At 41.8% G+C, this 25,596-nt stretch overlaps 1 long non-coding RNA gene across 1 annotated transcript in view; it reads left to right on the top strand.

Annotated features, from left to right (window-relative positions):
* LOC129145804 (uncharacterized) overlaps positions 1 to 25,596 on the top strand; it is a 108,851-nt gene that overhangs the window by 67,004 nt on the left and 16,251 nt on the right. Inside the window, exon 3 of the long non-coding RNA XR_008551880.1 lies at positions 6,520 to 6,697. This is a non-coding gene — a long non-coding RNA (uncharacterized LOC129145804). The remainder of the gene's footprint in view (positions 1 to 6,519; positions 6,698 to 25,596) is intronic.

Raw genomic sequence — 25,596 nt, 5'->3', positions numbered from 1 at the left:
TCTCTACCGCGAGATCAGACTCTCACATCTCCACCCACCCCCGACTCTCCTGCTACCTGGGACATCCGTTGAATTCCATACCTTTCCAATCTCCTAGGTTATTAAAACAGCCTAGTCGCCAGGCCATTTTTCAACTTCAATCTCAGATTTCATTCCGAGTCTCCTGTTTTGTTTCCCGGCATCGGCTGTACTTAGAGTGAAGAGGGGCTCTGCCCTCCTCACGCCTCCACCCCGCCATGGGCCTCACGTTTCTTGCTGTGTTGAGGTGAGAAAGAGAGAGAGGCAAGCCCTTTTCTTTTCTTTCTTTTTTTTAATATACTTTAGTTTTCGGAGAAGTTTTAGGTTCATGGCATAATCGAGCAGAAAGTACATTTCCCATACCCTCCCTGCTCCCCACACATGCACTGGTTCCCCTACTGTCAAGCACCCCATTCCGGAGGGAACATTTGTTATAATGGAAGAAGCTGCATCCACATGTCATTGTCACCTCAAGTCTATAGTTTACATTCAGGTTCATTTTTGGTGGTGTACATTCTATGGGTTTGGATCAATGTAGAATGACATATATCTACCATTAAAGCATCATACAGAGGATCAGGCCTCCCTGGTAGCCTAGCTGTTAAGTCTCAGTGCTATCACTTTTATGGCATGAGTTCAAGCCCTGGCCAGGGAGCTGACTCACATGGCGCAGCAGACCTCACCTGTCTCGCCCACTGCTCCCCTCAACAGTGTATTTCAGTAGATGCACCTGTTCTGCTCCCCACTCTGTCTCTGGTGAATCCTCTCACCAACCTCACCTCTAGTCTACACCCCAGTTCTTGTATATGTGTATAAATATATCTTTAAAAACAAAAGAAAATAGGAGAAGATATTACAGGCAAAGGGAACAGCCTATACAAAGGCCCTGAGGATAGAGAGAGTGGGTTGCCATTTTGGAACTAAGAGCAGGTCAGTCTCAAAGAAAGTGGTGGTGGTGCTGGGGTGGTGGGGGGCGTGGAGAAAGAAGTGTGCAGTGGTGAGGTGGTACAGGGCTTTGGGACATCCTTAGGAGTTTAGACTTCATGAGCACACAGGGTAGAGTTGAACATTGCTAAGCAGGGTGCTGATGTGGTTGGGTTGAACAGATGCTTCTCCAGGGAGACCTTCCCCCAGGAGAGTTGGAGCCAAGTGCTGTGAGCTCATCTCCCTTGGGCCACACTGAGTCTGCCTTCTTGTCTCTCCCCATTAGCTCCACTCCCATCCTCATCAGGCATGTCACAGCTAAGTAGGTCAGGCCAGGCAGAGAAGGTCCCTCAGGACTTCCAACAGCCAGGTCCAGACTCAGGGGGGATAATTTGCATGGGCAACCTGTCTTTTTGCACTGAATTGGGGGCACCCAAGGGAGAGGTTGCCTTCTCAGGACAACCTAAATAGAGAGGGTTTCTCTTTCTCACTGTCCATGGGTTTTCTCAAGATGACTCGGTCTTTCGCAGATAAGGTTGCTAAAATCTGAGACTCCAGTTTGCTGCTGCTGAAGGTGATTTTTACCCTGGACAGCTCTTTCTCTCTAAGTCACCAGAGCATGCTCTATACTGTGGTTTGTGGCATTTAAATGCATGTGTATATCATTTTAGGAAAGATCCTTAGATAATGTCCCTGTGGCTTTGGGAAGTAAGATAAATCTGGGTGTGGCAGATTGAGAGCTATTGACTAAGCCTCTGAAGACCTGCATTCTTATGCTCCTTCTTCTGTCATTAACTAAGTGACCTGGAGTATGTCAATTGTCCTAACTAAGGTTTAGTTTATTCACCCTTTAAATAAATGCATTAAATTGAAAAACTTACAAAATGTCCAAATTCCTCAAAGAATACCACATACCAAAATGAACAGAAGAAGAAATGGAAAAATCTCAAAAGCCCTTTTTCTATTTAAAAGTGAATTTTCGGAGTTTAAAACTGCTCTTTGACTTCCCTCCTCCCACAATGACAGGTCTCTTTTTGTCAAAAATTTAAGGATAAAATAATGTGAATATTGGACAAACCCCTTTACAAAACAGAATTTTCATTAACGTGTATCACTTGGCCAGTATTATACATATAAGAAACTATGATGATGATATTATTTAAAAAAAAAGAAAATAATAAACCAATAGCTTTCATCAACTTAAATATAAAATTCCTTCACAAAATATTATCAAATGGAATTCACCCAAATTAAAAAGGAGGAGTTGAGATGCTACCCTGAGCATATTGTCTTTCTTGCTCCCATATCAAACCCTGACAGATATCATTAATTGATCTCTGTTTTTTCCAGTTGAATCATTCTCAGCTTAGCTCTCCTGGAAGCTATGACAATCAATTAAAGTTGGCATGTAAGAAGAAATCTATTTGACATCATTGAACTAAATGGATACTAATAATATAAGCCTGAGATACTACAATTCTATTATCCTATTAAAATTTTGAGGTCATTTTATAGGCAAGCATTTCCTTCTGTGTGGGATGATTTATTTCAGAAAAGACACAGAAGAGCAAGGGCCGGTTGTTTTGAACAATCCACAGGAAGGAAGAAGCCATAAAATTTAAATGCCTAAAAGGATCATAACTTTGTTTGTTCGCATTTACTGCTATATCACCAGCTTCCAAGGACAAAATTGGGTTTACAATAGCATGCAGGACTGTTTGTGGAATGAATGAATGAATGAATGAATTCTGAGAGAGGCACACAAGTGCTTCTGTCTTTCTGGAGTTGTTATGGTTACTGCCATCAAGTCAAGGCTAACTAGTCACAAATGATGAGCCAGGAATTGGGGTCTCATCCACATGGCCACGTGAGGGTTGAACATCTGTAAGTCTGATTATTCTTGTTAAACAATTTTAGTCTCATCTCTCTTCTGGGTTGCAGACACACATATCTAGCTGCCTCCTTGGTATTTTCATCAGCTGCTGCAAAGACTTCTTAAGCTCATATTCTATTATAGCTGTATTGTTCCCCTGCCCCCAAATCCTTCTCCTATGTTTCTGATCTCAGCAAACTGATCCCCCATCACCCATCCAGTTATATAGACGGGAGAGTTAGAAGGCAGGATAAATACCCCTCCTGTCTCCACATCCTATGTCATTCTTGGCTCTCGAATATATGTACACCTTTCTCTGTCTTCCCCACCACCACCCTGGTCTCAGGCCCCATGTCTCTCACCTTGAAGACAGTAATCATCAGGTATAAGTCTCCTTGCATTTACCTCTGTGCAACTCTCCATGCCAGCTTGAGAGATCTGCTTGAAAAGATTGGCTTAAAAAAAATTGGCTACCTGTTGGTAGTTTCTTGTTCTTAAGAGAGAAGCCAAACTCTCTAAACTGGTCTACAAAGCCCTGGATGACCAGTCCTTGTTGTCCTCTTAAGCTGTACCATAGACCAGTCACCCCTACCTTTGGTGTGCTCACCAAAAGTGAGTGGGATAAATGTGGCCTTTTTTTTCCTCCAACCCAGTATGCTACTTCCTACTTCTCTGCCTAGAACTCTTCACCTCCTCTTCTTTATCTAGTTAGCTTCTACACACCCTCCAAAGGTCTTATCACTTCTTTGAGGAAGGTCCATAACCTTCCCCCTTGACCTCAATGGGCTGTTGTAGGCTTTCAGAAAATATGTTCCATTCTTTCATTTATCTTAATTTGTGCTGAGATACTCACTCATGTGATTATTCAATGAATAATCCAAGCAGACTATAAGCTCCATTTGAGCAGGAATTGTATTATGTTTACTTCAATTTTGTTCTCAGGGCCTAGCACTGTGCGTGGCGCTTAATGGGCATTCAATAAATCTTCAGTGAATAATGAATGAATGAAGAGCCTAATGCCTTGGGCTAACTTTGGGTTTCTTAATCATGTCCCTAATGGTAGGATAATTCTCTGTTGGGAGGACTTTTCTTTGCAGTGAAGTTTGCTTAACAGAATTCTTTTTTTTTTTTAAAGATTTATTTATTTTTATATAAGCACCAGGGTACAGGCCAGATGCATGGGAGGGTAAGAGGATTCACCAGAGACAGCGCAGAACAAAACAGCCTGATGAAATACACTGCTGAGGGGAGCAGTGGGTGAGACAGCAGAGATCTTCTTTGCCATGTGGGACTCTCGTCAGCTGACTGGGATCGAACTGGTGCTGCAGAGGCTGCAGATAGCTTCACAGTGCGGTGTTCAACCCCCTGCCCCACCAGGGGAGGCCCTTAACAGAATTCTTGACCTCTACCCACTAGATACTAGTAGCATCCCCATTATTGTAAAAACCAAAAATGCTTCCCAGGAGGGGGATTATAAAACTGAGAACCACTGTGATAATTTGTATTAAGTATTTAAAATATTTTCTTGCCATTCTGGGTTATGTAATCCTTTGTTGTGTGTGCATTATAATATACTTAACACCTCTCTAAATGCTAAGTCCTTCTGTAGTTGATCATACCATCCCTGTAGAGACCCTTTCTGTATCCCTCCCTGTGGATGAATGTATTTCCTACCTGACTAACATCACACTCAGTTTTATGGCTTGCTTTTGCCAACAAAATGTCAGCAGATGAGAATGTCATGTCAGAACAGAAATTTTTAGAACCAAGAGTGATTCCAGTTGCTCTTTTCTGTCTGACTCAGGACTGAGAATGGGGCTACCCTTCATCTGCTTCTGTAATAAAGATGGTAATGGGGACAGAGCTGAAGCCAACTTTCTGATGATATGTACATCAGCAGCAAACGAATGTTGTTGAAAGTCCCTAACATTTTGTGAGCACAGCATAATTTAGTGAAATCTGACTGTTAAAACTCTACAGTGGTTTGGCCAACAAGGACTCATCGTTAGGTAGTAATCGATCCACTCTAACTCTGTTTTAGGATAAATGCATAGACAGTGAACAGAGGAAAGATCACTGAGATTCAGGCCTTTGAGGTAGTTGTTCAGGTTCTTAATGAGGCTTCAGGACCCAGTAAAATTGCCGAGTAATTTTATCTTATTTCACACTAGATGTATCATTCAATAATCCCCAGTTGTGCTCCTTTTGCTTTGCAACTGAAAGAGCAGACTTAAGCAAGAATATGAGTACTCTATGAGCAGGGGAAAAATCTGTTTGATCCTCAGCATCTGTATAGTGTAAATTGAAATAGTTGCTCACTAAATGCTTGTTGAATGACTGAATGACCAGGAGAAGTTGCCAAATAATCCCTGTGCTTTCCTACATTTACTAGCCTGCATTTCTTGCAGTGAGACTATGATCAAATGCCTATGAGCATAGCAATAAGTGTCATTTCTGGTCTGAGAAAATTAAGAATGGGGGTGCATTCTCTATTCTCAATCACATATGTATGACAGGAGGCAAAGAACTTTGAGATAACAGAGGTGCAGACAGAGTCATTTGGTCCCCTGCTGCTCTACAGCAGGAGCACTATCAAGGAGAGCTTGTGACCCAGACCTAGATTCTAATGAATGAGAAATAAACTTTGTTGTCTTAATTCCCTGTTTCTCCACTGGGAGTATTTTGTCCCCCTGGGTACATTTGGTAATGTCTGAAGACATTTTTGTTTGTCATGACTATGGAGGCATACTGGAGTCTAATGGGTAGAGGCCAGAGATGCTGTTAAATATCCTACAATACACAGGACAATAAAGAATTATCTAGTCCAATTATCTAGCCTAGTAGTTCCAAGATTGAGTGAACCCTCCTTTAAATCACTAATTTGGGATTTATTGTTACTGCAGCATAGCAGATCTTTTTCTCACTAATGGAATGAGTGATTATAACATCATTCATGTTACCATCTTGCTTCTTTAACTAGCAGGATCATTGTATTTTCTATGGCACTAGAGCCTTCAAGAAGGCAATAAAGAAATTACAAATGAATTGAATAAGCAAAATAACTCCATGAGGAGCTGGCACATTTTCTTTGTGGAAACAGATAAGTGGAGGAAACTGCAAAGTCCAAATGTAGAGAGTTAGTGCCACAGAACTCTTAAGAGGTTGTCTTACAATGGTCTGTTGACTAAATCTGGCCCACTGGTTGTGTAAATAAAGTTTTATTGAACACAGCCATGCCCATTTGCATAAGTGTCATCTATGGTTGCATTGTGCTACAAAGACAAAGGTGAGTAATTTCAATAGAGACCAGATGAACTACAGTCTAAAACAATTACTGTCTGATCCTTTATAGAAAAACAATTGATGACTCCTATTAAGAGCCTGGGCTTAAAAACCAGCTCCAATGCTTACTAGCTGTGTGACCTTAAGAGAGTCATGTCATTCCTCTGAACTGTAATTTTCTCATTGATCAAACAGAGGGTAATCAGATCTACCTCATATGGTGTAGTTGCTTAAGGATTTTTTGAGCTGAAGTGCTTTGCACATTGTCTGGCACGTAGACTGTTTATGAATGATAGCTATTATTAATAATGTAGTACTTTAAACAATGAATAGTAATAATAAAACAAAACCACCCTTTGTGGTTAGGACAGAAGTAGATACTTCCCGGGAGCCTGGCAGTAAGCTTTTGTCCTTCATCACAGATACTCTGGCATCCCATAAGGAAATGTGTTTATCTTGAAAGCACCTGGCAGTGTCGGCATGGATGGGGCTGAGCTGGTGGAAAGACCCCATTTTTCAAGCCCAGCTTTCTACATGGAATTATTCAAAGGGAAACCTTATCAAGCAGCCTTCCAGCCCCGTGTCATCCATCTTCTGAAGGTAATTCAATAGCCCTTGGTAGCTGATGATTTATGGGTGGGTGGCCACGGGAAGGTTGCTTTTTGTATTACAGTCTGTTTTTATCAATGACCAGCAACCTGCTGGCTGGGGCCAGAAGCAACAGGCTCTTTGTTTAATCCTGTTAACCTGTGCCTTGGTTGCTGCCAGCTCCAGGCCAGCAGAGGGCTGCTGGCCACTTGGGCAGATGAAGGACTTGGATCATTTTGAGTTCAGAGTGCCAGTAGTTAAAGAAAGACTACTATGTCTTTACAGCAGGAGAGCTCTGCCTACTATACAAAACTGCTGTAGACCCCCAAACCTCATTTGATCAATGCTACAGTCCTGAGAGGCAGAGGTTGTCATCCTTGCCTTACAGATGAGACACTGAAGCTGAGAAGTGGCTATTCATCTCGTGCCCAGGTTAAGAAAGCCAAGTGCTTCTATCTTAAAGGAGTGTGTGCATGTATCACTGGTGAGGAAGCCTAGCCTATGAGTTGTCTGTGATCAATTGGTCTTGGCTCTTTCCTATGGCTGTCTTATTTCAAACATGCCAGGACAACCTTGAAGATGGTGGGACTTTGTGCTCTCATTTGTTTTTTCATTCCTACATAGATTTAAATAATGAATGGTACCTGCAACTTTGTATATGCTAGTCCTGCTCCTGAAACACTCTTGCCATCCTGTTTGCCTAGTTAACTCCTGCTTGTCCTTCAGTTCACAGCTTAGAGGTCAACTTGTGCCATTTGATATCTAATCAGGAAAATAGAAATGATGTTATTTCACTTAACTGAGAGAATTTATTGGAAAGTTGGTCAAGAGCTTACTGGAAGATGGAAGAGTTAAAAAGGGAAAACCAAGGGAAACAAGATAGTAATTAGCATATTAGTTACTCATTATTGCATAACAAATTACCCTACAAGGTAAAACAATCTTTCATTATGTCCTGTTTTCTATGGGTCAGGAATCTGGGTCTGGCTTAGCTGCATCTTTTGACTCAGAGTCTCTCACAAGGCATCAATCAATGGCAGCTGAGGCTGGGGTCTTACCCAAAGGCTCAACTGGGGAGGGACCTGCTCCTGTACTCACTCAAGTGGTCTTTGGCAGGATTCAGTGACTCCAGTGCTATGGAACCAGAGCCCTCAGTTTATCCCTGTTTATTTGCTAGAGGCCACCCTCAGTGCCTCACCTTGTGGGCCTCTCCATTGGGCAGCTCACGACATGGCTGCTAACTTCATCAGGGTGCGCAAGGCAAGCCAGAACACCCACAATGGACACCAGTTTTATTATCTAATCATAGTCATCACATCCCATCACTTCTATTGTTTTCTGTTAGAACTAAGTCAGTAAGTCAATTCTCTACTGCAGGGAGGGAAATTATACACATGCATAGATATGGGTTGGGGATGATGGTGGAGTGGCTGTGGTTCTGGGGGCCATGGCAGAGGCTGCCCCTCATAGGCAGAAAGAAGTTAATACCCAAAGGGAAGAAATTGGGTGCAAGGAAAATGGAGTTACTCAGGCTCCTTTTTGTCTCCTCCTCTTGACCCTACAGCTACCACAAGTGGCTTTGCTTTGCTCCTCAGTTGTATTACCCACACGTGGTATCAAGTTGATGCAAAAGCATGATCACAGGGAATGTGATGATGGGGTGTGTGCACCTATGATTACAGACACCCAGGCTGAGAAGCCAGAGAGCACAGGGCATACATATATATAAGTACAGACATCTGGGGTAACAAAGGGAAAATAGAGGCGAGATAAAGAGGAGAGGCCATGGAGAAACCAGAGAGAGAGAGTGTGGTGATCGCAGGGGCTGGGAGGCTCAATCGCTGCCTGCTTCCTGGTCTCCCTGACTCCCTGCTTGCTGGTCAGCCTATGTACCCAGTCCCCTGATTCAGCATTAAAGGCCTATCTAATTTACAACGGTTCCAAGATTCTTTTCCTTCTGCCTGAATCAACCATGAACATGCCTGGCTGGGATGGTTGTCACTACATTGGGGTTTCAGAATCTAGATGTTTAGAGGAGGGTCCCCATGGAGCTGAGACTGCCTCTGAGAGGTGGACCCTGGCCAGCTTATACTGGTGACTCTGACAAGGTGCATTGAAACTATTTGTAAGAGTGCGAGGAAAAATACCTGGAAACAGGTGCTAACTATTGTTTCTGGAACCAATTGGCACTTCCCTGCTGTTTATGTGTATGTGTCTTCACTGACAGAAGAGGACACACTACTGAAAGGAGAAATTTTTTCTATCCCTATTATAGGATCCGTTCACCCTCCCTACCCCCCATTCATATGGTGAAGTCCTAGTCTCCAGTTCCTGAGAATGTGACCTTATTTGGAAATGGGTCACTGTAGATGTTATTACTTAAGATCTACTGGAGCAGGGTGGGTCCCTTATTTCAAATGATGGTGTCCTTATTAAAAAGGAAAATTTGGATACAGATATAGAAACACAGTCCATGAGAACAGAAGGCAGACAGAGATGGGGGTGATGCTTCTAGAAGCCAAGATAAGACATCATTTACCACCAACTGAAGCTAGGGGAGAGGCATGAACAGATCCTCCCTCACAGCCCTAGGAAGGACCCAACACTATTGACACCTTGGTCTTAGACTTCCAGCCTCCAGGACTGTGAGACAATATATTTCTGTGGTCTAAGCCCTCCAGCTGGTGGAACTTTGTTATGGCTGCCTGAGCAAATGAATACACAGCCTCCTCCAGCCTTGCAGTCTCCTCCTGCACCATCTGTCTTACAAAACTACCAGGGATGCAACTGGCAAAGCAGAGATGTAGCTGCAGCCCAGAACCACCACACAGATGATGGAGGGAGGCTGTGAAGCTGGGGATGAGAGCATAATGGTCAGCCCAGCCCTCTTGGGTGGGGGGAAACTCAGTGATCCTACCACACAGCAGGCCCTGGCTGATAATGTCCTGTACCACCTTCCATGGTAGCACTTACTACCCTCTTGTACTCAATAATTTATATTTTCCCCTAGACTATGAGCTTCATGAGGACAGGCAATCTATCATTCTCCCCCTGTGTCAATTCAGGCAACTATCACCATGTGCATATCATCTCATTTACTCCTCAGAATAAACCTGCCACACATATGCTTTTATCCCCACCTTGCTTATGAGAAACCTGGAAATCAAAGTACTAAAATGACTTGCTCATGGTCGTACTGCTGGCAAGAGCCAATGCTTGAAACTCCTTTCTGCTATCCAGTGCTATTTTCCCCTAATTTTTTTTTCAAGTGACCATGTATTAAAGATTCACAAAACCCATATAGATGTCAACTATATCTTTATCTATAGCCATGCTTTGTTATCTATGTTATCATTTAATCCCATTTCATGGAGAACTGATGGAGAACTAAGAAACAACTGATTATTCCAGTTAAATCCAATGCTACTGTGTGGCCAGACAGCTGAAAATCAACCAGTGTCCCTCCACTAAGAGCAGATTAATAGATTGTTGATACATCTAATGGTTTGTTTAATTGATGGCTTCTGCTATTATTAGGGGAGAGTTTAGAAGGGTTTTTATGATTATAAGACCCATATCAATTAGCCTTGGAAACAAGAATGTAAATACAAAATGTTTTTTGTCCTGTTGCCAAGCAAAATAAGCACCTATACTTGTAGCCAAAGCTTTAAGAATTTATTCAGCAAATATTTGAGCACGTATTACATCTTTGGCTCTGTTCTCGCAGGATATAAAAGTATAAGCTAGATTTCCTGTCCCCAGGGGCCTTGCAATGTAGTTAAGGAAAGGCGAGCTGCACACAGGAAATGTTAATTAACAAAATGGGGCCATCGAGGGTAAATAGCTAATTAATAGAATGGACAATAGGAAAATTAATAGAATGGACAATAGGTGCTTATGGGAATTCAGAAGAAGTGATGACAGTAATGAAGAAATTTGCAGCCATTTTGCTGAGCATTTACTGCATTCCAGGCATAGTGTTGTTCATGTGTACTAACATTTTACAGATGAGGAAACTGAGGCTTAGAGAAGTGTCTTGCACGAGATTGCACAGTGGGTGACAGAGTGACCCCTTAATTACCTGCCATTCTATAATCTGAGAGAGGATTGTACTCTGCACTTCCATAGGAAGTAGCAACTGTGTTGGGGAGTTGGGGAAGAGCATGTAAATCTTAGACTGGGTTTTGAAGCATGAGTAAGAGTTCAATAGTGGCTGAAAGAAATTCTAGTAGAAGGACAAGTCTATGCAAAACATGGAGGTGGTGCCTTAATTTTTTCCCTCTACCTCTGGCTATGCTTACCTTAGAGATGGCCTTTCTTTAGAGATGGCCAGGATCAGACATCCCCAATCTTTTATGCCCCTTCCTTTAGAGAAGGGTTTGGAGTTTCTGAATATTTATGTTTTGACTCTGCAGGCACTGAGGCCTGGTTGGTTGGGAGAGAGACACCTCTGTGATTCTAGATCAGACCAAGAGCTTGTCAATTATTTTCAACACTTGGAAAAGAAAGTGATGTGACTTCCTCTCTTCCCTGGACACACATACCTATTAAAAACGCCAGGAACATGTTGTTGAGTGAAAAATCCTTGGGAGGACTAAAGTGCTTATTGCCAATTTAAAAAAAGGCATTCTGCGAGAAAACTAAAACAGATGGAAATAAATTGAATTTTCTGCCCTCGGAGATTTTGAGCACAGAAACCCATGTAATTGACCACTGGTTTTCGGGGGAAGGTGGGGATGAGGGTGAGAAGGCAGTAGGAGGAGGCGGGGAGAGGTGCTTTGAGAAACGTTTAAGGTGGAGGATAGGATCATTTTGCAGAATGAGAAACACATTCTTCTAGAAGATCTGGGTTTCTCCTCAGAGGTGGAGGAAACTTGTTAGGGATGCCACACAGAATAACCTCTTACAACTTCAATTTCTGGTCTGTGAATTGGGGGTGATGCACTGAAACTTTGAGATCACATAAGACGAGGTACATGAAGCACTTTGTATGTTGCCTGGCACATAGTAGGAGCTCAGACATATTGGTTATTATTCATAATAGTATTGTGCGTTAGAGGTGAAGTGCAGAGTTGATAACTTAGGCTGCATTTCCTGGAAGCAGAATATGAGACTGGGGTTCACATGCCTGTGCTATATTGAGCTCTCAGAGCAAGGCAGCAGGGTGGGGGGCGGGAAAGGATGGGAGAAAAAGCTAAGCAAGGAAAGGGTGTCAGAAGGAGACTAGCTACAGCTGGTGCCACAGGGAGCTCTGGAGTATGAATGATGCTGCAGATTTGACCCTAGGGTGAGGCAAGGGGATCAGTTAGTCATTGGGGTTGGGGTAGGACCCAGAGCGGGCTTTCTGGGAAAAGTGACTCCTGTTTGACAGCACTCTTCTCCAACGCAGATGCGAGTCTAGCAGCCAATACTCCTAACATCTGGGGGATAGATACACTGGATGAGTAAAGGGGATCAGGGTTGTGTGCACCAGCTGGGTCCATCTCAGCTATCAGGGTGAATTATGCTGAAAGAAAACTGAACAAAATCAGTGTGTCGAGATTGCTTTTATGTAATAAGAGGATGAGCCTCTTGACACAAAGGTGCAAGACATTCCACCTTGATATAACTCAGGGTATTTCCATCTGATTCTTCATAGAGATCTTGGCAACTTCCAGAATCCCAGCTTCCCACTAGTGTCTGTCTATCTTACTGCTTAATAAGACTTACACTGTTTAAAGACAGGCCTCTTATCTTTCTCATCCTTAAGTTTTTGAGACTCAACTGGTTCCTTTAGGACAGCAATACGTCTTATCTTTCTTTGTACCCTTCATGGTGCCAAGCATAGTACCCTGTATACGGTTGGTGCTCAGAAAGTATAGCTGATTGAAGAGCATCTCCCCAGGCATTTTCTCAGATCCCACGCTATTGACTTTCTGAGGTGATTAAAGAAATTGCCTTCATTGTGAATGTCTAGACTTCTTGTTCTGGAATTTAAGGGCCCCACCCTCTGGATCTGGATCCAAGGTTATTTTCAGTGATCCTTTCACCCACCTTCACAAGCCTCACCTCTTCGCCAATGGTTTCCAACCTCTCATACTGTGGTCTCATCATCTATTCAGTTGCTCAGGCTAAAATCCTGAGAGTAATTTATTATTCCTCTTGCCCTGACCCTAACCATCAAATCCACTGGTAGTTCTGGTTTATTGTGTTTTCAAACTATGCCCCGATCTGGGCCACTTTTCACCCTTCCCTTTGAGATCATCCCAGTCTAAATCTCTTCCTTATCTGGGTTACTAAAACCTCCTCATTGATCTCCCAGCTCTGAGTCATGCTTACCTCAGCAAGGTGCGTCTAGCACCACCTCTGGAACATAGCAGGCTCTTAAAAATATACCCACTGTTCCCCTTTTCTGTTTGGGGGCATTTAGGTTGTTTCCATATCTTAGTTACTGTAAATAGTGCTGCAATAAACATAGAAGTGTAGGTTTCCCTTCAAATTGGTGTTTTTATGTTTTTTGTTTTTGTCCTTTGGATAGATTCCTAGGAATAGAATTTCTGGATCATATGGCAGATCCATTTTTAGTGCTCTGAGGAACCTCCACACAGCTTTCCAGAGTGGTTGGACCAGTTTGCATTCCTATCAGCAGCACAAGAGGGTTCCTTTTCCCCCACACCCTTGCCGGCATTTGTTGTTGCCAGCTTAAAATGGGATACTACTCAGTAATCAAAAAAGATAAACTCATGCCATTTGCAGCAACATGGATGGAGCTGGAAGGGATTATGTTCAGTGAAATAAGTCAGAAGGAAAAAGATATTGGATGGTCTCATTTATAGGGAAGTATAGGGAAATCAAACAAAGGATCAAGAAATAGACAAAACTTGCAGGCAAACCATAGATATGAAGCATACGATGGAGGGGGGGCACGGAAAGAGGACAAAACAGGGAAGGGAAGAGCACAAGGGACTATGGTGGTGGTTCACGGGTGCCGTGGTGGTGGGACAATTATGGGGATTACCCCTGGGGGGAGAAATCAAATATTGTACAAAAATGAGCAACAAAGTAAGAACATTAAAATAATAATAATAAATATAAAAAGATATATATATATATGTATATATACCTATTGAATGAGTGAATAGGAAATGGCATGAGGGTCCCTTCTGATATTCAAAGAAAAATTCCTGGAATCCTAAAATAACAGCTGATGTCTTAGTATTCTTTAGTATACTTTGCAAAACCATGGTTGGCCAAGTACATCTGTGAATTCCGTAATGTTTTTGAATGAATAGATCCACAGACATTTGAAAATCGTTGTACTTTGGTAAGACATTGGCAAGTAGGTCAGAAAAATTGGCAGATGACTGGCAATACCTCAACAGCCACCTAGGAGGCACTGACTCACAGGTGAAAATCCACAACTCTGGTTAAACTAGGTCTTTGCTATTTATACAGCTAGACTCATTTTGAGATTCTGCTCCCACCTCTGCAACTTTGTTCTGGCCTGTGTCCTCCACTTGGAATGCCCTTTCAGATCCACCTCAAGCTCTAGGTATACAAAGTCCATCCATCTTTAAAGTCTCAACCCAAATGTCAAGTTTTTTGAAGACTTTCCTGATTTCACCCCAGCGAGAAGACATCTCATTCTCCTTGCTGAGTTCTCATATAGTTTTTATTTGTACTGCCTTTATTTATAGCTGTGACTGCTCACTTTTGGAGATTTATTAAACCAATAATGTTGAGGAAGACAGACAGAGACAGAGAGAGAGAGAGAGAGAAATGAAGAGAGAGAGAGAGAGAGAAGTCTAACAGATTCATTAACTTTTTGACTTTGCCAAAAAGGCCTTGAAACACACAGGACTAGTCAACATCATCATTTCATAAAAGAAACTTATTTAAGCACATAAAAAGGAAAAGGGAAGGAAGAATTATTTCAAAATAAGAAACCATTTTAATAATGAAATAAATTTCACTTTATGAACAATTCATCATGGATGGTTCATATCTTTTCCTTATTTCTGAGTCCTAGTGAAGAATCATCACCATAAGCCTTGGGGTACAAGGGGCATTTGAAAACTTCATCTTCCTGTTCTTCAAATCTGTACCCCATCACCACTTCTAGCCAAGGCTTCTCATGGGCAGGGGATGTGTCTGATTCAGCACCATCTTCCTGACAAAGCCTGGCTCATGATGAGTGATCTAAGGGTCCCTGATGGACAGAGGTCCTGCTCTTTTGAGGGAACACTTGATCCCTGATACTGTACTGCACTATTGATGGTTAAAGGAAGTCTGCACGGTAAAGTTATCCTTTTCTGGAAGGCAATGTAGAATTCTTTGGATGTTTCCCTGCTTAGGCACTGAAGGTGCTCAATCAACCTTCAGAAAACATTGTTCATGTACTGCAAGGAGAGAGGCTACCATATTCTGAATTTGCGGTGGCATAGTAGTTGCTCAATAAATACCTGATAGATGTCTATGGGTCAGCCTTAAACTGGTGGTGCTGCCTCTTTCTTTTGGCAGTGGGAGCTTTTACTGTTGAACATGAGTCCTATCATGCTTGGCCTTCTATTCCAAAGTCTAGATGCTTCTTTAAGTAATGGCAGGGCATGAACAAGACCAAAGATGTCTGGATTCTGGGTCTCTTCTAGTCACAGAACAGAGGGAGCACTAATGGCTCCCCCTAAGTTGCTCTTGAGCTGCTGTTTTTAAAACTCTTGGATAAATGGGACCAAGGAAAAACAGCATCTTCCTGGGTCAAAGTGCTAACTGCAGATATCAGGAATTTAGGGGACAGAGCTGTCCCAAGAAGACTGAATGCCTGGTACCCGGGCTCTCTGTCTGTAGAATAATGAATTCTCATTTGATCATCTGCTGTGTAAATCACCGCCGATGGGGAATTAATCATGCATAGGAAATGAATCCTTTCTCTGAGTTAATGAGCACAAGCTCCAAGCAGCATCTGCTTCCTCCCTCTACTTTCAAATCTCTGGCAGTTTGAACAATTAATTGTACCCAATAATTTCTCTTTGTTTTTGGGCATTAGGAAAAAGACAGCCCCAGTTCTCCCCAAAATGCACATACCAAGTAGTGGGTAAAGAAGTCTCTACTCAGCTTCTTTATCTCCTTAAAAATGATATTCTAAGAATCAAGGGGTGTGTGTATATATGTGTGTGTATGTGTGTGTGTGTGTGTGTGTGTGTGTGTGTGTGAGAGAGAGAGAGAGAGAGAGAGAGAGAAGAAAGAATAATTTTGCCTTCATGTTTATGAGCACTGAATAATGTATCAGGTAGTATGCCCAGTGCTTCATTTATAGGATCTTGTTTCATCATCTTGACACAATTACAGGCTGAGATATCATTATTCCCATTTTACAATAGAGATCACTGAGGTTCACCAGGGTTAAGATGTAGCCAAGTCACCTGGCTAGGAAGAGGCTGGGGAGGGGTTGGCAGGCAGGCTGTCCTGACTCTAAGATTCGAGGCCTTAGCTGTTCTACTATACCTGGCCTTTCCTTTCAGCAGGAAACTTCACTTATCTTCAGGTCCCTACCCTAACGCTGCTTCCTTGGTCCTTCTTGCTCAACCCACAGAGGCTCTGAGGCCAAGCCACCTAAACACCCTTCTTAGATGTGTGACTTTTCATCCTCGGGCAAGTCATTTCACATCTTGGAGCTTCAATTTCCTCATTCAGCAACTGTGTGTTTGTGTATATAGTGGTGAGGTGTGGAAAATAATACATAGAAGCCTCATTCAAATAAGGTTGGGGGCCTCCCTGGTGGCACAAGGGGTTAAGACACAACCTATGAAGCTATCTGCAGCCTCTACAGCATGAGTTCAATGCCCTGGCCAGCCAGGGAGCTACCCACATGGCACAGCAGACCGCTCCAGACTTGCCCACTGCTCCTCTCAGCAGTATACTTTGGTCAATCTGCCAGTTCTGTTCCCGCCCTGTCTCTGGTGAATCTTCTCAGCCCCCACACCTCTGGCCTGTGCCCTAGCTCTTGTATGCATAAAATAAAATCTTAAAAAAACAAAACAAAACAAAAAATCAGGTTGGGAAGCTGGAAGTGACCACACTCACATGCCCTCAGCCCTGGAATCCACTGGAAGAGCCAGCAATGCCTGCAGTCTGCAATGGGGAAGAGCCTCCTTCCCAAAAACAGCCCAGTCACTGAAAGAATCCCATAACCAGCAAACAAGAAACCACTCCATGTGGAACTTTTGGTTTCTTCCAATGGCGTCCTCATCCAGGTCCCTCTGAAACCTACATGAGGGGGTTTCTGCTGTTGTTCTGGGCAAGTGTGCACATTTTGAGACCCCACTTCCTGATTGGTTTCCATTGTTGTTTTGAATAAACTCATTTTTCTGATGAAAAAACAGACTGCTTATTTGTTTGAGGTCAACAGAGGATTAAATGATATGAGATGGAGTCTTGTTGGGAAGGTAGACAGTAATTAATACTTACATCTTATATATATATATATATATATATATATATATATATAGAGAGAGAGAGAGAGAGAGAGAGAGAGAGAGAGAGAGACAGAGAGAGACAGAGAGAGAGAGAGAGACTCCCTGGTGGCACAAGAGGTTAAAACACAACCTATGAAGCTCTCCACAGCCTCTGCAGCATGAGTTCGATCCCCAGGGAGCAACCTACATGGCCAGGGAGCAACCCACATTGTGCAGCAGACATCTCCTGACTCACTCACTGCTCCCCTTAGCAGTGTACTTTGGTCAATCTGCCTGTTCTGTTCCCCACTCTGTCTCTGATGAATCCTCTCAACCCCCACTCCGCACCTCTGGCCTGTACCCCAGCTCTTGTATGCATAAATAAATCTTTAAATATATATATATATACACACACACACACATACACACACACACACACACACTTAAATGATGACAAGAGTTATGGAGTGTCTTCACTTTGCTTTTCAGCTGAGCACAGAGGTAGACAGAAGAAATCAAGACGAGGATAAGGGGAGAGCATTTTAAGCAGAGAACAAGGGCATGTTATTCTTATAAAAACAGGATCTTTCATATTTTAATCCAAAGGAGTGATCAGATGTGGGCTACTTTTGGATGTGTGGTGGACTGTTGGAGCTCTGGGAAGGCAAAGTAGAATTGGGGGTATTTCCTATTTCCATCACCTGGAATATTTCCATGCAAATGACTAGTTGATTTTAGTTGATTTTATTAGTTGATTTTATTCAATGAAAATTTTACTCTGACCAGACCCCAGAAAGTCAAAGCTGTCTAGGTTTCAGAGGTCAGAGATTGTATTTAGTGTGCAGGTATTATTGATTAGTAATGTCTGCTTTCAGTTCTGTGTTCTGAGATCCTGTTAGTGGCAGAGTGGCAAGAATGATTAGTGATGTCTGATTCAGGCTTGGAAATAGGGATTATAGTAGGTATGTGAGTAATAGTGTCAAAAATCGTTACAGTTGGCATCAGAACTTACCTTAGAGAAAAACTGTCTTTGCCTTAGAATATATTTCATAGACAGTGTTAGGAGTGGAAATGGAGTCTGAAGAACATAAACTGTAAGAAAACAACAAAACAAAGGGAGAACTAATTTGTTTTGCATAATTAGTAGAGATTCACTGTTGCAGATGAACAAGGGAGAGAAGAGGGAAAGAAGTTGCTGAGAGGAGTGGGTCAACCACATGTTGGGTATCTGAATCTGGAAAGAAAGGGCAAGTCATGGGAAATTCCTCATGGTTGAGTGGCCAAAGATTCCAGAGCTCAGGATACCTTGTTTCCGATTGAAGTAGTTTATTTTCCTGCACGATGCAGTTTGTCCCCCCAAAATCTGTTTCATATCCTGATACTTGTGTGGGTGGCATTTGGGGAAATGAAAGAATGGGGGAACTGTTCAGTATGCGATGACATAATATAGGAAAAGAAACTATGTGAGATGCTGAATTGATGATCCAGTTCAGCAAAATAGAAAACCCTGAGATGAAAAAATGCAAGCTCCAGCCACCAAGCATCCCTGGACCAGTTGGGAAGGAGGTTGTGTCTGTTACTGCATATGGGATAAGGGTCTGGGCTAATTTCTAATGAATTTCAAAAAAATGAGATATTATAAATTGATATATGTGAGCTACATACCTACATGATTCCCAGTTCTAATTTATCCTTCTAATTTTACAGATGGGGAAACTGAGGCCCCCGTAGGGGGGAAGGAATCTAATGGCAGGCTCATTCTATGACTGCCCGATGAGCCTTTCTCTCTGAGACTGTGGTTGGAGACATTAGGCAAGAGTAATGAGCCGGGGCTTCATGTCTGCCATCATCCTTGGTCTGCAGCTCTCAGTTCAATTTGGGCAAAATATCACAGACTCTCAAATGTGTTTTTATTTTTAAAGGGGAAATGATCATAACTTAAATGAAGGCTGTTTATTCTTGTCCATGTGTGCATGTGTTGGGATGTTTGGGCAGGTCAGGGGGTGTAGTGGGGAAACTGTGCTGACTTGAAGAGAACAGGAAGGGGTAAAGAGAGGATTTTACTTTGTTCCACCTCCTGCTGTACTGCTCCTTCCTAAAGGGGTCATTTCAGGAGACTGCCTTCCAACAGTTCTTGCACATAAGCAGTGAGGGGTCCACCAGGAGGAAATGGTTATCTAGGGGAGCCAGAAGGTAAGCTAGGAGAGGCTGATGAAGACTGGGTTTTCCAATTGTCTCCCTAGCATTTCTGCCATTAGACACCCCTTTGGGATGAAGCTTGGATATGAAAATATCTCTGCTGAGAACACAAGCTCTGTAAAATCCATCAAAACTCTGGAAAGGGGCCACCCCTGGTGGCACAGGCAGTTGAGCGCCGCACTGTGAAGCTGTCCGCAGCCTCTACAGTGCCAGTTCGATCATGGCCAGCCTGTGAGGGTCACACATGATGTGGCAGACCTCTCCTGTCTCACCCGCTGCTCCCCTCAGCAGTGTATTTCATCAGTCTGCCTGTTCTGTTCCCTACTCTGTCTTTGGTGAATCCTCTCACTCTCCCATGAATCTGGCCTGTACCCCAGTTCTTGTATAAATAAATCTTTAAAAAAAAACCCTAGAAAGGATTCACTAGTGATAATTCCTCAATATGTGCTGCTGTAGGCATTGTCATTTGAATATCATCATGCTTCCACATCAAGAACAATAGAGGATGGCCCCATATTTCAGAGGAACAAACTGAGTCCTGAGAAATTATGACTTATCTGGGGCAAGCTAAGGAGCATTAGTGAGAATCCAGATCTCAGCTTATCCATTCTCAGAGTCTTAGATGATTAATTACCTCCAAACAGTATCATATGGAAGTTAATTTTATTTACACACATGATCCATTTTCATTCTAGAAAATTTGGAAAATGGAAAAAAGCCCAAGAGGAAACTAAACTTTAGCCTAAATACCACAGTGCAATGATGATCTCATTCTCAATGTTGTGTATAGCTTTCTTTTGTTTTCTTTTCCATAATTTTAAAAAGATTTATTTATTTATGCATACAAGGGCTGGGGTGTGGGCCAGAGGTGCTGGGGCGGGGGTGAGAAGATTCACTAGAAACAGGGTGGGGAGCAGCACAGGCAGATCTACTGAAATACACTGCTGAGGGAAGCAGCAGGCGAGATAGGAGAGGTCTGCTGCACCATGTGGGTAGCTCCCTGGCAGGGGATTGAACTCATACTGCAGTAGCTGCCGATAGCTTCATAGTGCTGAGATAGCCCCTTATGCCACCAGGGAAGCCCTTTTTCCATAATTATGATGACTTTTAACAAAAGTAGAATTAAAATATATAGAAGTCTGTGAAGTGAATGTATCATTTATTTAATAAGTTTTATGGTAGCATGTGTTTATAGAGTTTATTGGTTGGAAAGCAAGATGCCTGAATGAGGAGATTTATGCTAATGCATAAAACATATTTTCTTGTAAATTAGATTAACACACTTCCGAGCAAGGTGGGGGCAGATGGTCCACCCATTTATTCAACAACTAGGTTGAATATCTACTATGTTCTAGTAGATATACTGGTGTCCTAGACACCAGTATAGGAAAAGTATCATGGAGCTCAGATTGTTAGGTGGAGACAGACACCAAACAAATACATTTGTGAGTAAATGTGTGTGTGTCTATAATTATAAAGTGATGGTGAAGGTAGTATGAAGGAAAACAGGCAGGGTCAGGAGAGTAGGCATAGGGAGACACTACTTTAAATACCCTCTGACAGGTACACACAATGGAATACTACTCAGCTATAAAAAAGATGAAATCTTACTCTTGCGATAATGTGGATGGACCTTGAAGATATTTTGCTAAGTGAAATAAGTCAGATGGAGAAAGACAAATGCCATGTAATTTTACTCATATATGTAAATAATGAACTAACAACAACAAAATAAAAACATGCTTTTAAACTGTTAGAACAAAATGGTTACAAGAAAGGAAGGGGGAAGGGAATGGATCAAGTGGGCAGTAAAATGGGTCCATTGGATAGAAGATGGAAGGTGGAAGCAGGACTTTTGATGGCAAGAATAATGTAGTTTATAGAGATGTAAAATTATAATACTATACACCTGAAGCATATATGTTATAAATTAATCTTAAATAAAAATTTAAAAAATAACAAAATTATGTTCTTGACACTTCACCTGGATCTAGTTCCACCAGTATCAATGTTTGCAAATATTTGTATTTAATTATTTATTTTAGATGTGTTTATTTATGCATACAAGAACTGGGGTACAGACCAGAGGTGTGGGGGGGTGAGAGGATTCACCAGAGACAGAGTGAGGGACAGAACAGGCAGACTGATGAAATACACTGCTGAGGGGAGCAGTGGGCCAAACAGGAGAGGTCTGCTGCACCATGTCGGTAACCCCCTGGCTGGGGATCGAACTTGTGCTGCAGTGGCTGCGGACAGCATCATAGACTGTGTTCTAACCCCTTGCATCACCAGGGAGGCCCTGAAAATATTTTTAAAACCCTAAAAATGAATACCCTTGGAGGATGTGACATTTGAGCAAAGACTTGAATAGGAAGTGGATGATATGAATATGAATAAAAATGTACAGGCAGCAAGTTCAAAGGTGGGAAGGCAGGAAGGGAGCTTGGTGTTGGGAAAATAAATGCCCAACAGCATCAGGAGCAGGGGAAGCTTTAGAAAATGTAGTTGAAGAGGTAGCTAGGGTCCAGATTGTGAGGACCACAGTGGGGTGTTCGGATAGTGGATGGTAAGTTTTGAGAGGGTCTTTAGCAGATGAGTGATGTGAGCTGATGCACATTTTCAAAGACTCACTTTAGCCTCTGTGTAGAGACTATGGGCAGGAAGAAGTAAAGTCAGAATACCAATTTGGGTGTTGTAATTATCCAGTGGAGAGGCGACGGTGGCTTAGGCCAGCGTAGTAGCAAAAGGGCTAGGAGAAGAGGCTCTGAGATATCTTGCATATGTGTGACAGTGGAGCTCTTGGGACTTGTGAAGCGTTGCCTCTAGGAATGAGAGGATGGGAGTCGTCGAAGATCAATAAGCAACTAGGTGAACGGTGGGAGGATTGTGGTGGAGAGCTAGAGGTTTGCTCTTAGCCATGTTCAGCTTAAGATCCTATTAGACTCCCAAGTGGAGATATGCCAGTTGGATATACAAGCTTTGAGATCAGGGAGGGGGTGAGCTGAGATGGAAGATGTAAATTTCAGTCATCAATGCATAGATGCTCTTGGAAGTCATGGGACTGCATGGCAAAGTGACTATTTGGTGAAGGGTTGAGAGAAGGATAATGAGTTCCAAAGGGCCTGCAGGCCAGTGAGAATGTATGGACTACCCCTGTTTATTCATGATGGTGCCAAAGATGGTCTCTGTGCTTGGGTGATAGCAAGGTAGGTCTTGATAAATCAGTTGAAGGTGGGGGAGTGTTAAGCCTCGAAGAGAAGGCTCTAAGATCCCAGGGAATAAGATAGAAAGGAAGCAAGGAAATTGAGATTAAAAAGGAGACCAGGTCAGGAAGGAGTGGGAAGAGAAGAGATTGGGGTGGTACGTTCAAAGGGACAAAATGAGCCCAGGAGAGCCTGTTCTCCGCAAATAGGCCATGGCTGTGGGTTAATGCTTGACACCTGCAGAGTTAGTCATGCTGGTTGACATCAACCTGACACTGACACTGTCCTTCCAATCTTGCAGCAATCAGGTACCTCCCTCCCCTTCCAGTCCTCTGCCTACATTGTTCATTCATTGGCAAGGGTTCCAATGCTTCCTGTAAATATAGACATCTCATCTTGAGTTGCTCACTTGCTGAAATAGTACTCATTATTTTCTATCTGTGACATTTAAAAAAAGTGCTTCTGAAGACTCAGTACAAATTTGGGAGGAAATAGCAAACTCTAGAAGCCCCTAGTTTGATTCCTCCCCCTACCCTTCCCACATGCATGCATGCCTGTATCCATCCGCCATCCATTTCTCATTTAGTGAGTCAATAACTCTTACTAAGCCCTTGCTTTTTGGCAGGTATTGGGCCAGGTGTCAAGGACATAAAGAAAATAAGAAGCAGCTACTCTGTAAAGGAAGTGGGAAGCATAAGAATTGATCTGCTCTCCTCTAGACAGGTAGTGGCATCTTAATCTGTAATGCTCCAAAATGAGTCACTCTGAGACCTAGTTGCATTGTCCTTGTTTGAGGACCTATAAAAATGCATATTCCCAAGCCTACCTCAGAATTGAAATTTTCCAGGGGGTGTGGTTTGAAAAGGTCGCCAGGTGATTCTGATGCACAAACAGATTTGGGATGAATTTCATATGAGCAGTATACATTGTTTGTCTCCAGTGTAAAATGGGAATAATTTATCTTGCATTTTTTCACTTTAGTAATAATGTGAAAATTATTCAAAAATTATTTTAATACGTAGGCAACATTAGTTTACATCATGATGTAAGTTTCAGGTGTAGTTTCTCACCTTAGCAACTATGTACATTATACCACACCCACTGCTAATGCTCAGTCACCATCCACCACCAACAAATTGGTCTCTTCTCTATCCCCCCATGTCACCTCTTCCTTTCTGGTAACCACCATTCTATTGTCAGAGTCTAAGGTTTAATTTTTGTTTGCTTTTTCCTTTATATTCACAAATGAGGGAAATCATATGGTATTTGCCTTTCTCCTGAATTATTTCACTTAGCATAATTCCCTCAAGATCCATCCATGATGTTGCAAATGGCAAGGTTTCATCTTTTTTATGACTTAGTAGTATTCCAGTGTGTGTCTATATCACATCCTCAATATCTCATCATCTATTCCCAGGCACCTATGTTTTTTCCATATGTTGACTATTATAAATAGTGCTGCAATGATCACAGGGGTGTTTGTATCTTCAAAATTCTTTAGGTAAATACCCAGAGGTGGGGTTACTGAATCATAGGATAGTTCTATTTTTAATTTTTTGAGGTATCTCCATACTGTTTTCTATTATGGCTACACCAATTTACATTCCCAAGAATAGTGCACTAAGGTTTCTTTTTCTCTAAATCATTACCAACACTTATTATTTCTTGACTTTTGGGTAATAGCTTTTGTAGTTGATGTGATGTGGAATTTCGTTGTGACTTTCATTTGTATTTGCCTAATGATAAGCAGTGCAGAACATTCTTTCTCTATAGTTTGTCGATCATCTGTTTTATTTTGTGAAAAGCCTATTTAGTTCCTCTGCCCATTTTTCAAACTGGTTGTATATTTCTTTTTTTTTGTTGGGTTGTGTGTGTTATTTATGTGTTTTGGATATTAACTCCTTTCTGATACATGGTTTGCAAATATCTTCTCTCATTCAGTAAGCTGCCTATTTTTTTAATGATAGTTTCTTTCACCACACAAAATCTTTTTAGTTTTACATAGTCTCACTTGTTTATATTCTCTTTTGTTTTTCTTGCTGAGAAAATTGTGGATGTAGTATAGACACACACTGGAATACAAGAGAGATCATCTCTTTTGTTGGAGATGAATACACAAAGACACCACCAATGTCTATGCTAAAGAGCTTTTTGCCCATGGTTTCCTCTATGTATTTTATGGTTTCAGGTTTTATATTCAAGTCTTGAATCCATTTTGAATTAATGTTAGTGGATAATATAAATAGTGGTCTAGTTTCATTCTCTTTTTGTGTGGCTATCCAGTTTTCTCACCACCAATTATTGAAGAGTTTTTCCTTTCTTCAGTGTATTGGCCCCTCTGTCATAAATTAGTTATCCATATATATGTGATTTTATTTCTGGGTTTTTGATTCATTCCATTTATCATTGTGCTTGTTTTTATTCCAGTCCCATACCCTTTTGATTACTGCAGATCCATAGTATAGCTTAATGTCAGGGAGCATGATATCTCTGTTTTTCTTCTTTTTTTCTCAGGATTATCTTGGCTATTCAAGTTCTTTTGTGGTTCCATACATATTTTAGGACTTTTTTGTCCTGTTTATTTAAAGAATGTGTTCTTAATGGGAATTGCATTGAGTCTGTGTATTACTTTAAGAGTAGAGTAGACATTTTGACAGTATTGATTCTATGGATCTACAAACATGAGACCTCTATTTCTTTGTGTCTCCTACAATTTTTTTTTTTTTTTTTTTTTTTTTTAATATTAAATTTTATTTTTATATTCCCCATACAATTGCAAACGCCCCATTCTGACCCCAATCCTTCCCCTCCCGCCCCCACCCCCAAAAAGTGTCTCTGGTTCATAGTTTTTTGTTGATTTTGATTTTCACTTTCTTATATTCATTTTCCTGGTCCCTTATTTAAGTTTTCTAGATTCCTGCTATGAGTGAGACCATCCGGTATTTTTCTTTTTCTTTCTGGCTTATTTCGCTGAGCAAAAATATGGAACGCTTCACGAATTTTTGCATTTACCTAAACTTGAGCAGTGCAGAGCATTCTTTTTCTACAATGTATCTCCTGGGCATCTGTCTGTCTTATT

The sequence above is a fragment of the Talpa occidentalis genome, unplaced genomic scaffold (assembly GCF_014898055.3).
Source record: "Talpa occidentalis isolate TD23 unplaced genomic scaffold, MPIMG_talOcc4v2.1 talOcc4.14, whole genome shotgun sequence".
In the NCBI taxonomy this organism is placed as follows: Eukaryota; Metazoa; Chordata; class Mammalia; order Eulipotyphla; family Talpidae; genus Talpa; species Talpa occidentalis.
Note: the sequence above shows the minus strand (reverse complement) of the source record. Positions and strands in the feature narration are given on the sequence as shown.